The sequence below is a fragment of the Fundulus heteroclitus genome, chromosome 24 (genome assembly GCF_011125445.2).
Source record: "Fundulus heteroclitus isolate FHET01 chromosome 24, MU-UCD_Fhet_4.1, whole genome shotgun sequence".
Lineage (NCBI taxonomy): Eukaryota > Metazoa > Chordata > Actinopteri > Cyprinodontiformes > Fundulidae > Fundulus > Fundulus heteroclitus.
The window spans coordinates 19,583,800-19,600,869 of NC_046384.1; the positions used below are offsets into that span (position 1 = coordinate 19,583,800).

Here is a 17,070-nt window from a genome sequence, read left to right on the forward strand (position 1 = left end):
GAGAGACAGACTTCTGCTAAAGCTTATTGAAAGGAGGGGGTCCATCTGTACGCCGCGACGGAGCACCACCAGGCCATTTGTGCTCTTCATCCCAGAAGCTTCCGTAGCATCGGTACTCTTCAATTTATTCTTTAGAAAGCCCCTCAGAAAGCAAAGTGACAGGCGAAGCCCAAAGCGCTGAGGGCACTGAACAGCCTGGCTGACAGTGTGGCCCCTACTTGCTTGTGTGTGTGTGTGTGAGAAAGTAGCACGTTTTAACCCCCCCACCCCTCCCCAAACCCTGCGCGGTGTGGCTTATGTAATGGTGGAGGCCGAGGAGTGACCATATGTCAGGAGGTGTGTGCAGACGGCAGGGGGATTATACATCGGCCATTAGCAGCATTTTGGACATCCTTCTCCTCATAATCATTCAGGTACAGGCCCCACTCAGAGCCTGGAGGAGAGCGCACACACATTGATCCACGCTCATTTGATCCTGAGTGCTCTGTGTAAATTGGACAGGGAGAAAGAGTATGACAACAAACAGCCATATGTTCGCAGTACGAGCAACAACATTTGGGGGGCTTTTTGTGCAGCCTCGCTTTTTTTTTTCTTTTACACGCCGCCCTCTCCATTCTTCTCCACGTTTGCTGGGTATTATGGAAGCGCTCGTGTCGCAGGCAAGGAGTCCCCCGTCAATATTGCAACTCTTGTTTCCCCGCTTGTCCTCCACTGTTTTTGTGTGCGCGTCTGGGAGGGCGAGGGATGCGTTGCGCGTCCCGGCTTGCGTGCGCGCGTGTGTGTGTGCGCTCGCGCGGTTTGAAGGGTGCTCGTGCTGCAGAAGTACAAAGCCAGGTCCATGTGTTGAAATGCAGCCCCCGGGATGGACCGTATTATCCCTGCCTACTTCACCAGCAGGGTCCCGGGGCTCGAGCTGGCTCGTGGCCCTTTGTCTCCAAACAGATGGAAATGGGCAGAGGAGGAGAAGAAGTGGGGGAATCAGAGGAGGAGGAGGTGGAGGGGGAGAAAGAGTCAGTCTGTTCTCATTAAGTGCTGCATTGAAGAAGACGTCCCCCCACAATGCGTCAGCAGCCGCGGATGGTCCCCCTCTCATTCAGCCTCACGCTCTGACCATCTGTATCGCTGGGTGTGTGCGCGCGCGCGGGCCCCCGGTCGGCACATGTCCCGATCTGGAGAGTTAAAACGGAGAGATATTCGTTTGGTTTCAATTAGGTTGCAATTTCTTTTTTTTTTTAATCCAATTGTTAGGCCTTTGTCGTGGACGTCCCACTGAAAGCGAGTCACCGTGGGTCGGGAGGGGAGTTTATTCAACATCCTGCTGTCGTCCACTTTCTTTCAGTCCCACAGGGCAACCACGCATCCGGTCAGGATTCAGATCTATCATTGGTGAATCAGAAAAAAAAAAAAGTCTTTTTCAAAATGTATCCAAGCACTATATAAAAAAAATATTTTCAAAGGGATTCAATACTGATCAATAAAATGACTCAATTTGTAATATAGAATATTTATTTTTAGATGTTCTATCATGGGTAAATCCACCCTCGCTATTGCATATCTACCATTAAATGGCGTTGGCTTGACTCAACGCATTGGAATATAATAGTCCATACTGTAGAAAACAATATGACTTAAAAACTCAGCGTACCGCAGCATACTGCATGAGTGCGACTGATCTATTGCAAAACTTCATAAACCAGCTAATCTCATGCTGCACTAATCTACCGGCAGAAATGGAAATTCCCTCAACTCGACATGCTGAATGCTTGAAACTAAAAGGCTTGCCCTAGTCCCTGGTTGAAAAAGGGCTCACGATTATCGATAGGCACGCTGCTGCGATCACAGGCCTCATTTTTAAAATCAATGCCAGAAGTTCATCCCGGAAGTTTTGGACATTATAGTATGCAGAGACCAGGAGGAACGTAAAGAAACCTAACGTCAGTGGATTTAACACCTAAGCAGAATTTAATACCCGTGGTTTATCCCTTCCTCTAAGGCCTAACTCTGACGTTGGTGGATAAAAAACCTAAACCTAAAGTTGGCGGATTTAATCCAATTTATTAACTTTCTGTTTGGACCAAACGACTTCTGATTGGAACTGACTTTCAGCGATTCCATGAGTCACTTTATTATTATTTTAATTAATTAATTATTAATTAAGTTTATAGAAGCCATGAACAACATCAGATACAGTCAGGCGATCAGGTATTTCAAAACTATAAACATTTTGGGAGTGACTAGCAGCGACTTCCGGTGTGTACTTCCGGCACTGAATGTAAAAAAGGCGCCACCCTGCGACCCCAGTGGGGAACTTTTGTCTAGTTGTGACGCGTTGCCAAGGTAACCAGCACCAACTGCCTTGTCGTTACCAGCTAACATTTGAGGCGGCACAATAATTTAGAATATTAGACCGGAACTTTATTATAGGCGTCCTATAAGACTTTTAAACGGACACCCGGCAGCCAATCAGAATCGAGTGTTCACCCAGACCATGGTATAAGAGATGGTGACTTATGGTAAAAGTAATGTGCCGGTCAAATATTGTGAGTGACACACCCTTGATCCCAATTCAACAACACACATACCCTAAAGGCTTTACAGGATTTCATGAATTTCACAAAGTCCACCTTTGTTCCCCAAACTTGTAATTTAAAAAAAATGTAAAAATGGGGGGGGGGGGGGGGGGGGGGGGTTATAAACTGGGGGAGTTTCCTTAGTTTGGTCTATTCTGTGAATGTGCTTCATTTAGCAATAGATGCTTCTTTTTTATCTGGATTGTCAAAGTAATGCCAAAATAAATAAATAAAATCAAGGATTTTAGTTAGAACTATACAGTTTTATACAATCTGACCTGAGAGGATCCTGGTGTTTATGTACATTTTAGAATCTTTAGTAGTTCCAAAGAAGTTTTTTTTTTAACATTCACTAGATAGAATTAATTTCCATTCCCAACTTTCTAAAAGGGTGTTTAAATATTAAGTTGTGCATGTATTATTATTATTATTATTATTATTATTATTATTATTATTATTATTATTATTATTATTATTATTATTATTATTATTATTATTATTATTATTATTATCCCCCAGAATGCAGTGGAGTGAGGGATGGGGAGCGACATATCTTGGTTTCCTGGCCACATTAAATGTAAATATATATATAACAATGTGTGTATTCTGGAGCATGTAACAAAAGTAATTTCCCCCTGGGATCATTCAGGTAAGTCTGAATCTTAATCTGAGTCTGACTTATATCTGACTCTGTATGTCTGCTTACAGAGCGTTGTCTCTCTGATTGACCCTTGTCAGCAGTCCTGTTCAGGTGACCCCACAGCTTCAGTCCTGCTTGGATTCACTAAGTATTCTCAGAGTATGCACCCACCCATGCTTACTGCTAGCAGACACCCTAAAGTGTTTGGTCCAAGCTGACTGGCGTATTTGTCTGTATAAACCACCTGTTTCGGTCTGTGAGAATTATTATTTTTTTAAATCTTATTTGACTTTACAGTATATTTAACAAGTGACATAAGTCACCGTTTACCCTTTTTTTCAAATCTTGTAATCAAACTTTTTGATAAACATTTCCAAGAGCGTGTCTCATAAATATAACTCATATCTGGGCTACAAGCTGCTGGGGCGCCTCATGTGAAAACTTCCATCCATCGGTCTGTGGGCCCCCCTCCCCTCTGTCTTCCTCTGCATGTATGCGTGGGGTCTCATAAACTCCATCTCTTCCCACTTCGTCTTCATTTTTACACGCTTCCATTTTTCTCCCCTATTTACCAAAAAAACCCCGCTAAACTCATAAACTCCACGTCGTTGAGGGGGGGGATCCATCCATCTTCCGGACACCAAATCGAATTGATCTCCGGTAAAGGGGGGGGGGGGGGGGGGGTCTGCTGCGCCTCGCTATCTCAACACGAGCCATCTGCGTGCGCGTCCCGCTTTGAATGGAACGTGAAAAGTGACAGCACGCGCCGCTGCTTCTGCTGCTGCCGGTCGGACGTCGCTCGTGCCTTGGAGCCTCGCGCTTTCATTCAGCTGCTAACGAGATTTCAGAGCTTTCACTACAGCTAATCGATTCCAACAGAGGCAGAGGACTCTCCGGTTATCCCCTTTTTTTCCCCCTCCATAAACGGACACATAAATACAATTGGTATAAAATTATAAGAAGTCGTGTAGATGGTGATGAATAAAAGGTAAACGCCTCACTGTACGCCAGATGTCGAGAATTGATGTACATCTGTCAGCCGCCACTACTGCAGTTATAAACTCTGACCACATGGTGGCACTCTAATCATAAACTATCTGAAATCCTTAAGTATTCCTTTGCAAAGCTGTGACCAACTGTCATACAGAATCTCCACTCTTTAATATTAATGAAACCTAAATTAATCAATAAAGTCCCACAATTATAGCTATACTAAGTAAAGTCTAAATTTAAGTCTAAATTTAAAAACAGACTATTCTGGAATTACTAAAATTCTGCAGTAGACTTTAATCTGTTTGAACTTATTGTATGCAATTTAAAGACACTTAGTTTTATTATCTTGAATCCAACTTTTCAAATGTACTGAAAAGGCGTTCCTTTAAAAATTTCTTGTATCATACCTTAATATTTCTAATAGAAAACAAGTATGATAGGTTTAACAGCTCTCTAACACTTAAATTTAATCTGGTTTTTAAAATATCATTGTTCTAAATTATTACTCAAACTATTTGTATAACTTTACTCAATTTAATGACTTAGAGAAAATTAAGTACAACATTAGAGAAACAGTGAAAAGATAAATAAAATTATAAATTTCTGACTGATAAAAAATATGTAATTTCTCAGTTAATAATATTATTAAATTCTTTTAAGAAGAAAAGTGTAGCAGTTAGGATGTACTAAATTGAATTTCTTAAATCCCAACCTATTTTTTTAAATGCTCAGATTTTTTAATTTTATTTGTCAAACCAGTTTTAACAGGAAAACATGCAGATTCAGATATTACTAGTCTAATGGAAGCGTAAAACATTGCACAGTCAGCAATTCAGGGAAAAAAACAAACAGAGAGCCCAACTTGTTAAAGTAATCAACTAATCAACACCTTTTGATAACATCACTAAAAAACACACAATATGATTTAATACAAGATGTATTTAGTGGCAGATAAAAGCTAATTATAGGGTTTTTCTGTAAGCAAGCACCTGGATCCAAGCACCTGTGGGTATCACCCAGATTGTGATATTTAGTCACGGTTCCATGCACAAAGCACAAACCTTGGGGTATCAAAGCTTTTTCTGTGCCTCTCTACCACTAGAACTTTGCTCTATAACTGAACTTGGCCTTATTTCAGGCAGGCTTTTTCAAAATTAGAAATGTGGTGGCACTTCTGGGCTTACCCGTTTTGTTTTACTTACCTTGTTTCAACCTGCTGGTATACTGATTTAGTTAAGCACTTTGGTCACCATAACTGTGGATGTGGAAAGGGCTGTACAAATAAATGGTTCGAAATCTTTAGGTGAGAAATCGACCATTGTTGATTAATAAAAATATTGGCTGAAACGGAAAGCCCTCAAAATGTGTTTTCATAATACAATTCAGTCTCCCCCCCATCCTTCGTATGGAGCCAGTGTCCTCATGGGGTTATAAACATGGAAGCTCAGGGGTCATGCTCCAGTCATGACCCCTACTATGCTCTGTAGCAGATGAGATGCATCAAAGTGCGTGTGTGAGTGTGTGTGTGTGTGTGTAAGTGTGTGTGCGTGTGCGTGTGCGCTTGTGAGTAATGGTAAAGATGCGGTTCAAAGGAGGACAAATCATTGATTTTTATACAGGCATGTAATTGCTGGAGGCATCTGTTGCCTTGTGTATTAGAGAGGGAATAAACAGGCTAAAATTGGTTTATTTTGCGATGCAAAATAAAGAATACGAGAAATGTGACAAATTTGGAAACGTCAGATGATGGGGGGTATATTCTTTTACAGTCTTTGTTTGCAGTTGAACGGTATTCACTCCTCCTTGCATTGAGATTTTGTTGTTTCGGTGCATTACAACATGCAATTTGTGTTGGACACGCTCTTGATGCCGCCATAAAAAATGAAAAATGTCTTAAGAAAAATAAAACAAACTGAAAAAAAGTGAACTGCATATTACTGCAAACAAATAATTTGGATGCACAGCATGAGGTCTACATTTTATAAGCGGAATAAAAAAAATTTAAAAACCCAAAACGTGCAGGATATAAATTAATCAACTAGATAATTAGATAGGAAAGTTTTTGACCAATCTGTCTGGATTGAATTTGACTTTGCAAAGTGCCTTGAGATGATGTATTGTGAATTGGTGCTATATAAATAGAATTGAACTGAATCAAATTGAATAGTGTTGACATAAACAGCCAGATTGGGGTAATGCTGGTTTGAAAGCTTACCATTGATATAGAGGCATTTATTGTGAATGAAAGAAAGAAGGAATGCTAAGATACTAAATCAGGAAGCTGCAAGTCAATACGTCACCTTGCCAATTTAAGCCCTTATTTTGTACCAATGTGTCTCAATTTTGTCCCTTTCAGCTTCCATTTCAAGGCAAGGCAAGGCAAGGCAAGTTTATTTATATAGCACAATTCAGTACAGAGACAATGCAAAGTGCTTTACATGATTAAAATATAGGAATAAAAGCAAGTAGGGATAGAATGTAGAAACAAAAAAAGAACATTTAGAAACAGTAAAACGGTTTAACTTGAACATTCAAAGGCAATTTTAAACGTGTTTTTAATCTCGATTTAAAGGATCTCGATTTCAATACTGTTGGGGGGAAAAAATTGTAGCCATGTACCTGTCAGTTAGTTTTTATGTTGTAGTTACATAAATCTTAGACATTTATAAAAATGCTACAATTTAATGCATAATGTAATTGTTATTTTCTGAAAAAACTTACATTAAACCTCATTTCCATTTACTTTGGTCCTCTTCCCAGTTTGGGAAAGTGGACACGAATTATGCCAGATGTTGCCTCTTGATCAAACCAAGATCACTCCCGGCGATTTCATGCCGTTACATATTATCAACTAGAGTCACATAACCACATTTCCCTCAGGTGAGCAAGTGGACCAGCGCCCCGAGTGAGTAAACTAACAGTCCCGACTAAATTTGGTCATGCAGAAAAATGATTGCCCCAAAAGCAAAAGATGATGTTCTTTTTTCTAGATTGAGGTGGCCTGAAGGCTTTGCTGGCTTCAGTGTTTCTCTTTTCACCCACTGAGTCCGAGGCAGATTGTTATCGCTCCACTCTTTGTTTGGCTGCCTTAGGCCGAGTGTCAACTGTTTACCTTATTCTGCCTCACCGACTGTGACAAAAACATTACCCGTTTGAGGAGGAAAATGGGCGGGTTCTTGTGCTGTGAGTGAATAACGGTCCTCGGAAAGTCTACGCTTTCCAACTTTTTCCCATCTCGTCTCTGGGTTTTATGCCACGGACAAACACATGGCCGTGCATACGGGTGACGTGGAGGGAAAAGGGGAGAAAGAAGCACGGTTTTCACAAATATAAATCCCATTTTAATCTTCATACTGCTCAAAATAATCTGTTATAATCGAAGACCGTCATTAATCAAATACGCCGATCTACAGCAACTTTAAGAGCCTCATATCAGAACATTTACTGACGCCAATCAGCTCTGCGGTCACATCAGATCCTCAGCGGGTTTAGCGTCCGCTTCAGTGAACACCAATGTTCAGATTAGATTCCCAGCGATGTTCCAGTCTTTTCCTTCTTGGAATCATATTTTTTTGCACCTTTTTTTTTCACTGGATCTTGGAGCTTTCTTCATTGTTTTCGCCGGGAGATGCTAATAGCCGTTAGCCGCTTCCTTTTTTTTAACCCCTGCTGTGCATGCACAGGAGGTACCTCCGTTAAAATCATAAATAAACACAAAAGGGCTTTATTTACTAACACATTGAGCAAGAACAAAGCATAAAATGCCAAAATAACAACTAATACGCCAGCAGGACGGGATTATCTTTCAGAAAAACTTTGTATGCAACCAATGTGAGCTACTGATGTATACATTTTATAAAAATATCTAATAACATGGCTATGCACCTTTAATTTCTTTGGCGCATCTGGAAGCAGTTGGGTAGTGTGAAGTGATGGCCGGCCCAACTGCAAACTCGTGTCGCTCACAGGAAGTGAAAAAGAAAGGCTGGGACACTGTACCCGATTACAAATGCGTGCCGCACTTTTCAGATTTGCATTTGTGGTAAATGTCGGAAAACCATCCCAAATGTTCCTTCCACTTCACAATTAGTTGCTACTTTGTGTCAAATAAAAAACTCCAAAAGGCTTTGAAGTCTTTTGCAACATTTGAAGTTCAAGGGGGTGTGAATACTTTTGCAAATAAGTTCACAGGCAGCGTGCTCCTACCGTGTGGATGAAGCGCTGGTCCTGGTGGGGGTAAAACGCCCCCTACCGCCACGTGTAGGCACTACACCACCACCCCCGTCTTCCCGAGGAGAACTGCCCCCTGTGAAATTCCTGACTGCCAGGGTGATTCCTGGTTACCACAGGCTGTCTCCAGCTGTACCTCGCCGCGAACTGTTTCTTTTTACAACCCGGATAAATGATCAACTGCGGCCATGATATGATATCTCCGCCGACAAAGGGTGAGCTGCGTTTCCATAACAGCTGATTTTTTTTTTACTGGTCTGCAGATGTTGCCGTGCGGACCCACTTGTGTGTTGCAGCTCGGCGTTGAACGTTATAAACGTCCCCGACGCGCATAAGAATGTGGGTTAGCTCTTCTAGCTGCTTGTGCTAATAGATATTAGCTGTAATAGGCTTAGTGTGTATGTTTTTTTTTTGTTGTAGTTGAAAGGGCAGACTTGGGAACACGCCCTTGGTGTGTTTCCTACCTGTGTGGAAGAGAATGCTTTCAACTTTCATGTGAAACTGGATCAACACGGACAGCTAACCGGGTTCATACACATTTCGCTTCAGTGTCGAGTTTTTTGCGAACATAAATGCTGACTTTAAGCGTCATGGTCGGGCAGAAAGTCTCCCAAGCTCTGCGAGACTAGAGGGGGGACTCAGCAGCGCTTTTCACGGCTGAATGGAGCCGCACTCAACCCCCCGACCGGTGCGCCGCAGCTCGGCTGTACCGCTTGGAAACCTTGCGGCGGCGGAGTTGACGGGAACTAACGCGAGACCCGAGCTCCCTGTCCACGACGACCAGCCGTAAAAGCGGTTTGGACGCGAATTTGTAATATTGGTGGTTTGTTTTATTGTTGTTGGTGTTTAAAAAGAGAAACGAGTAAGCCGGGGGGGAGGCGGAGCGGGGGCACCGGAGGCCACGGTGGAACCAGGGAGTTTCCTGCCTGCAGGTTCGCCCGCCGCTGGGTCACAGGTAGGGTAAAGGTGGGCAAACCTGGTTCCGGTCAGATAGTTCAGCTGGCTACTTTTAAAGGCGCTAGAAGGACTTTGTTCTGTTGAACCGACAAAACTCACTAAAATTTAGTTTGTCCTCTTTATACACACATACATCATATTCAGAGTTTCTATTTATTGTGTTTTTAGGTTTTATTCCTCAAAAGACCAAACCTACCCCAAAAACAAGCTTTCTCCCTGCACATGCCTCTTGTGACGTCACACAAGGCGTCTGGCAACAAGTGTTCCTCCTCGGTAAGCAGCCAAAAAGCCACTTAAACATAACGCATATTTGGACATATGCATGTGAGCATAATTTACTATTCTGAAGCTGGGGAAAAAGTATGTGTCAGATTGAAATGTGACAAGCACTTTTTAAATGATGAATTCATTTTCCAAAGGAATCAGAAAGCTATTCAAACCTCCCTATTATGTTAGTGCTATGTGCAAATGTTAGTCCCTCTTTGGTAACTAACAAATTTAGCTTGATTCACTCTTTTTTGTATTTAGTCTCCCAAGACACACCAAGACACATAGAATCAAAAATAGCTTAAATAGCTTAAATAGAACTTGAAGGACCGCATGAAGCTAGCTAAACGATACCAAAACGGAAAAAAAAAAAAAACACCCCTTCCCCTGATATAAATAAACCAAGATGGGAAATAAAGCCATTAAGTTTGGAATTACAAAGCAATTTTTAACTTGGAGCTTAAACGCATCCTGAATTTCAGAAAATAACCCAGAATAATACCTAAAGAACGGTGTAGGTACCAGATTGACTCGGGCTGCCAGATTGACTCGGGTCCTGCGCCTTCTGATGACGTCACTATACATTGTTGGTTTAACGTTTGCTCAATTGCGCAAAATATTGTAATTGGTCTGGACGACTTACTAAAGTAATTATAGCGGGGTGTAGGTTTTATTCGAGAGCGGGATTGCGGCTTGTAAACGGACAATTTTACGAAGAAAATCGCCGTGGTCCCTGCGCCTCCCGATGACGTCACTTTATGGCAACGCCACTCAAACAAACTACATAGAGCCCGCGGTCTGCATTTGTAACGAATCAATTTTATTAAGTTAATTTAGCGGTTTCTTTTTTCTCAAAAGCTTGAACAAATATTCAAGCCATTTTACAAATAAATAAAAAAACAACAACAAATATTTGACAATTGGCTCAATGTTTGGAAGAATATTGTTAACAAAAATGGAAGGGCTAGCCAGACTAATTTATCCAGCATATATCTTAATTGTACCAAATACCACAATAAAAAAAAAATCAAATTCATCACAATTTCATCTGGAATAATAAAAAAATATGTGATCAGAAAGAACAACATCAGTACAAAAAGGAGGAATGAACGTTATTGATTTTACAGTGATGAATGCCGTGATAAAATAAAATTTGGCTGCTGACTTTTATTAAAAATGAAATGAGTTTATGGTTTAGTTTCCCTTCACAACTTAAAAAAAATTGGAGGAATTGAATTTCTCTATGGTTGTAACTTCTTTCATCCTGCAAAATTACTGATTAAATTGTCCGACTACCACACAAGTATTCCAAAATGATGTTAAAAGTTTTCATGCCTCGACTAATTTACAGGAAAATAACCGTAAATTAACAAAATAAAATTGATTTGTAACAAATGGAGACCGCAGGCATAATCTAGTTTGTTTGAGTTGAGTTGCCATATGTAGACGTCATCGGGTAGCACCCGAGCCAATCTGGCAGCCCGAGTCAATCTGGTACCTACAACGGCAGACCAAATTTCCTTTTAAGTTCAGTTCTGTTGATTCGACCAAAAGAGGTTGGGCACTTAAATCTAGTTGAGATGCTGTGGCCTGATCCTAAACAGGCTGTTTGTACCCTTGGCACTTTGACGTAATTGAAACAATTCTCCAAAGGAAAGTGGGCCAGAAGTCCTCCACAGTGATGTTAAAGACTCATTGGCAGCCATGACAACGCAAAACCGCAGTGGCAAAACCAGTAATTAAGATTAGGGGAATATGCAACCCCCCCCCCCCCCCCTCCCCCCACATAGGGCCAGGTGTGATCAGACATCGCCGCCAAAAACCCAAGAAACGACATTTGAAAACTGCATTTTGTGTTTACCAGATTATCTCTTGCTGATTGCTTGATTATCTGAAACATTCAGTTAAAACGGTTTTAGCTTCCTTGCTCTCATGGAAACACGCTTCTGGCCTTCCGCTGTGCTGCTAGTACCGAGTTATTAGCGGAGGAAGTTATACGCGTTATGTTTGAGTTAAGAAACAAAATGAACCGGAAACGGTTTACAAATACATGCTGAATGTGAGTAGAATACTCGGTTCAACTTGATTTATACTTCTCCCTTAGGTAGAAGAAGGTTGGAAAGTCATTTTCTTTAAAGCTGGCCCCAAAACACAACTATTTACAACACATGCCTCTAAAAACCTGCGTAAAAACCAGACGGAAAACGGGGGTGGGGGGGGGGGGGGAGCATAATTTAGGAGTGGAAGGAAATTATGCAAGGTTTGCCTTTTATTTTTATTCTGAGAAGCGTGGCAGACATTTGCATTCAGCCCCCTTTCACTCTGATACCCGCAAAAAAAAACACCCAGAGAACCCGGCTGCCTTCAAAAATCCGGTCCGCCCCAGAGGTTTTCTCAGCAACACTGTCTGTCGAGCCTTTCCTAACACGACGAATTGCTCAGAAGTGTGAATTCTTTGGGAAAGGGCTCGGCGTGCTCTTGCCTTTCCGTGCGTTCAAGCTTGCGACCCGATTGATTTTTACGCGTAAAGCGAAAGATGCCCTCCCCCCCCTGCCATTTTCCTTTAAACGGTTGCCAACCAGACGAGCTGTAACAATCGGCAGCTCCCGCAGTCGTCAACATCCGACCTGTGAGCAAGGATCAGCACACAGTGGTTGCCTAGTAACAGCTGGGGCAAAAAAAAATAAAAAAAAAATGCAACAGGTAGAGGCCAACTGTGAACGGGGCGCGGGGTTTGGAGCGAGTCACCGCCACATGGCTTATGCTCGCTGCAGACGGGAGGGGTGTTGATAAGGATCTGTAATTAACATGGGAGCAGGGGGATGTGGATTGGGAGTATCCAGTGGCTTCCAGGGCCAACAGGGCCTGCCGTCGTCTCCCTGCCTCCGTGACCAGGTCAGGACTCCGGCAGCGACTCGTCCCGTGTGACCGCATGAGGAGACGTGTCATCGCTGCGATAATGCAGGCGCCGCTATGAGGGTGTTGCGTGGCTATGGGGGCAGGAGGCGAGAGGCAGAGCTGTCGCCGAGACGGGCAAATGAGCTGCGTGCCGGTAGCTCAGATTCATCACCGATAAAAGTCTTCTCTCACGTCAGGCCATCAATTATCCAGAGCTTTTCTCCCCAACCACCTGGAGCAGCTTCTTCCACGGGCAGGGGCGGTTCTAGACCAAATTTACCAGGGGGGGGGGCAAGGTGGGGGCCAGTGTTTTTCTCACAGGGGCACAGAACAAAAAACATTTAAAACAATAAAATAGCAGTATTTAACTGTGTAATAATATTAAGTGAGCCACTTGTGGCTCTGGAACTGCAGGTTTCAGACCCCTGATCTAGCAGTTGAAAACTTTCGGCTAAAGCTAAACGTGAAACATCTTAAGTTTTAAATTCTTTTTAGAGTAAAGCTGTATAGGTAAAAAAATAATATTGGTCAAAGTGACCAATCAGTTATGGTTTCTTTGCCATTGCAAATAATTATGAGAAGTTTATTTAACATCATGCTTTTAGTACAGGGGCCAAGGCCATTTCTACAGGGGCGCGGGCCCCTGTTGGCCCCCGTCTAGAACCGCCCCTGTCCACGGGGTTATCGTTTCCTCCGCGTGGCGTGCGGCGGCATTCAAACCGGACTCCTGGTGGCTCTCTTCCTGCCGCTCTTCCCTAAAGCGCAGACCTGTGCAGTACTTGGCCAATAGTCGCCCTGCAGACAGCTGCTGCCGCCTGGGCTGTGGTTAGCATCACGGGGGTTAGCATAGACCTGCATCTCTGATGAATGTTCTCCTTGTCCAGCCTGTCAGTTTGGGTCGAGGCTTTCACCATGCAGTTGTATTTATGCTGATATCAAATCCTGCACAGGCAGACTATTTGCTGATTCAGGGGATTCTAAAGGCAGTTGGATAGACTGGCTTTTATGTGGGGGCATTACAGTAAAGGGGTTTGTCTTTGACTTCATAATTATACTCTATATTGGTTCATTAGATGCCTGATTTGCTACCGTACAGCAGGAAACCGGAGGCGCCCGTCTCGTCCTTTCCTCGACTCCCACGCGTTCAGAGAGGTTGAGGACCGGGTCAACCTCCGCGGTTCAGTAACTCCTGATCACGTGACCGCCGCAGCCAGACTTGCCTTAATCTCTCGTCCAGCCTGTGAAAGTTCACCTCCGGGCGCAGGGGAGCGAGGGGTCAGGGTGTGACCGAGCCGTGCGCCTCCCATCCCGGCGCGGCTTCGGAAAAGGTCGGCCTCGTAAACTAGTCCCGATCAGCTCAGCACGGGAAAATAACACGGATTAGCCGCTTTAGTCAGATTTGATTTTAATGAGAAGAAACAAGGTATTTTTTTTTTTTATTAGTTGAAGGTGCAGTTGTAATTTCTGTTGCAAGAGCACCATAAACGAATAAAAAAACCTCCGCTACATCTAATCCGTGCCTCGTTCCAGAGATTTTAACGCAACAGGAGCGTCAGGTTTGCTTCACTGCAGGGCAGATATAGATCTTCACCAATCAGGGAACGTTCGCCCACAAAGCGGCAGATCGCGTTTACTTGCTGATCAATTGGTGCCACATGTGCCATGGGGACTTGAGCTGCACAATTTATCACAAATGTATCGTCATGCGCAATACTCACCTAGAAAGAGAGGAAAGAAGAAAACATGCGTATATCACACCTGATATCGCCGTCACAATGTTTTCTGATGGTGTTCTGCCCTAATAGAGACAATTTATTTAGGTTTTCTTTTTTAATATTAATAATACGAATGTAGGAGCTGTTTCTGAATTTAGTTGATTCGTTTATTAATGTGCTTTTTTTCTGGTTGATTGACTTCTAGTTAGTATTTTTTTGCTTAATTATAGTTATGTAGAATACATTTGTTTATTAGTAACTTGTTTATTTTATATGCTTATTTTGTTAGGGGCATAGGCTTCAGGTGGGTCTGCAGGCAAGTGGGTGGTCAGATGTTTTTTTTTGTCAGTCAGTCAGATTGTTATAGAGAAGCCAGAGCAGGAGAGATTGACCGATCCAGGTTTTTTAAGGCCGATACAGATACCGATTATTCTGACATCAGTCTAACCGATACCTGATATGTGCTGCAGATTTTTTTTTGGGCCAAATCTTTTTAGGCCGATATTGTTTTTTCTTCCTGTATTTAAATGATAAAAAGGACAATGATAATAAATTTTACATAAGTCTCAAAACTTGACTTTAAACCAGCCAATATTAACAATCAGCGTCAGACCACAGTTTGAAAGCTACACAGAAGAAAAAAAATGGCAGCGCTTTGCTCGCACTAATGACCGTGTCACAGTGAGAAAAGAGCTTCTTTAGTTCAATGGTAAGAAGGAGAAGAAAAAAAACACTGACCACCGTTGCAGTGTATGGACATTGTTTTCTGTAGCGTTAGATGCTGTATGCGTAGTGATTGGTAAGTACTATTACCAATAGCGCACCAGCTGGAGGTCAGACGTGGGTTTTTAGATGCACAGTGAGACGGAGGCAGACTCTCAAAGGGCCGACACAGCTACATTAGACAGTTTAAAACTACATTAGAAGTTGAAAACGTACTTTTGTCATCGGCACCCAGTCTTACAACATTACCATCCACTCTCTGCCAGGGATGGCGTGGCAACGTATGCGCGTCACATGATCTCAAAGCATGGCTGCTGAATACGCTATGAATCAGCATCGGCCGATACCAATACAGGAAGAAAACGCAAATATCGTCCAAAAATATCGGCCAGCTGATAAATCGGTCGACCTCTACCGTGTTGTTTGCCTGCCAACTTGGAATCAACCCACCTCAGAACTGCCTCTTTGGACCATTTTACGGCGTAAACCAGCAACCCACGATGCATCAGGTCACTGTTTCAGTTACATTTACCTTGAGTTTGGTCGCGCTTACGTATTTTTCCGGTGTGGTTTTTATGGACAAATAGTCACTACAAATAATAAAAGACTCATTTTATTTGTGATGCGCTTTACATTTCCAGCTAATCTCTAAGTGCTACAGTCGATATCGAAACAACAACGACATTAACATGCAGATAAAATACACAAGTAAAAGCTTCGAGGCCAATTAATGCAAGACAACTAATAGCAAAACAAAGCATTTAAAGGAGGCCATTAAAACATTGGGTAAAGAAGGTTTTAAGGCCCGTTTGAAAATGTGTAGAAACCTCAGATGTGGAGGCGGATAGTTATAGAGCCGTGGGGCGGCTCAGGAAAAATCCTATGGTACGGGATCGAGTCTTGAGAATGTGTAGAAGGTCGGTGTTGGGAGAATGGAGAGGGTGTGAGGGACGTTGAAGGATGAGCAGGTCTTTTAAATAAGGGGCCGCGTTACCATGCAGGCACGGGAAGGTAAGCAGAGAGATTTTGTAGATGATACGAGCAGAGAGGGTGAGCCAGTGAAGAGAATGGAGAATAAGGGTTATATGTTCATGTTTTTTATCGTAAAAAGCATTTCAGTCTGTCTCCCTTGGTTTGATTGAAGGCTCTATAATCCACTGGAGGGCTTCAGGTACCAATTCAAGCATCTTGCAACCAAGAAAACTAGATTTCTTTCTTTTTAGAGACATTAAATCAAACTCTTAATTTGAGGACCTTTATTAATCTTTTGGGACGTGGATAGTCCTATTTTTGTAGAAGGACTTTTCCTTCGGAGGAGAAACGGGCCTCTAGCATCACGCATCCTCCGCCTTACTGCACGTCCCTCTAATTTCTCCCGCTTAATGATCGCAGGAAGGTGAATCTCCCTTTTCTTCTTTTCGCAACCACGACAGCAGGGCGGCTCAGACCGACTCGAGTGAAGCTGCTTGACACTTTGCCAAAGTCAGCATGTCGGAGTGCAAGGGGAAGGCGCTTACATGCATCCGCTGGAGCTGCCGACGGTCCGACCCTGCCAGCTGCTTTGATTGGACGTGAGGGGAAACGTGGAGCCGCGCGGGACTGTTGGCTACCAGCCGCTGACAGCAGACGGCCCGGGGCTCTGCTGCTGGTTTTTTTCTTAAGATGAAAGGCTTTTCTTATCCTTTCTGTTTGCGAAAGAGTCTTCCTCGTCTCAGGGGTAAGCTTGTATCACCGTACAAGTTTATGCGGAGTCCTTCGCAGAAGAGCCACAGACTGCGTTGTGTTTTACTGGAGCGGCTCAAAGTGGTGCATAATTACGTTGGGACATTTTTTCAAAAAATGCTAAAAATTAGGGCGTAGATTTACAATCTGGCCCTCCTACTCTAATACCCTTAAATAAAGTCTGGGTCCAGTCAGGTCCTGCTGCACTGCAAAAATAGAACTAAAAATAAGAAATTATTCGCCAATGGAATAAGATTTATACACTTAAAATAAGAACAATTCATCTCCATCGTCTTATTTCAAGTGCGGAATATCTAATTATCTTATTTTAGGGGTAAAAATACTCATCCCATTG

General features: G+C 42.8%; 1 protein-coding gene across 4 annotated transcripts in view; it reads left to right on the forward strand.

Moving 5' to 3' along the window:
* Window positions 1–8,486: 8,486 nt before the first annotated feature.
* vangl1 (VANGL planar cell polarity protein 1) overlaps window positions 8,487–17,070 on the forward strand; it is a 58,386-nt gene continuing 49,802 nt past the window's right edge. The window contains exons 1-2 of one of the 4 annotated variants that reach the window (XM_021323236.2): window positions 8,487–8,648; window positions 9,559–9,663. The gene's annotated coding sequence lies outside the window, so the exon portion shown is untranslated. Of the gene's footprint in view, window positions 8,649–9,367; window positions 9,389–9,558; window positions 9,664–17,070 lie in introns of those variants that run through there. The other 3 variants (XM_012875844.3, XM_012875845.3, XM_021323238.2) reach the window with 3 other exon arrangements.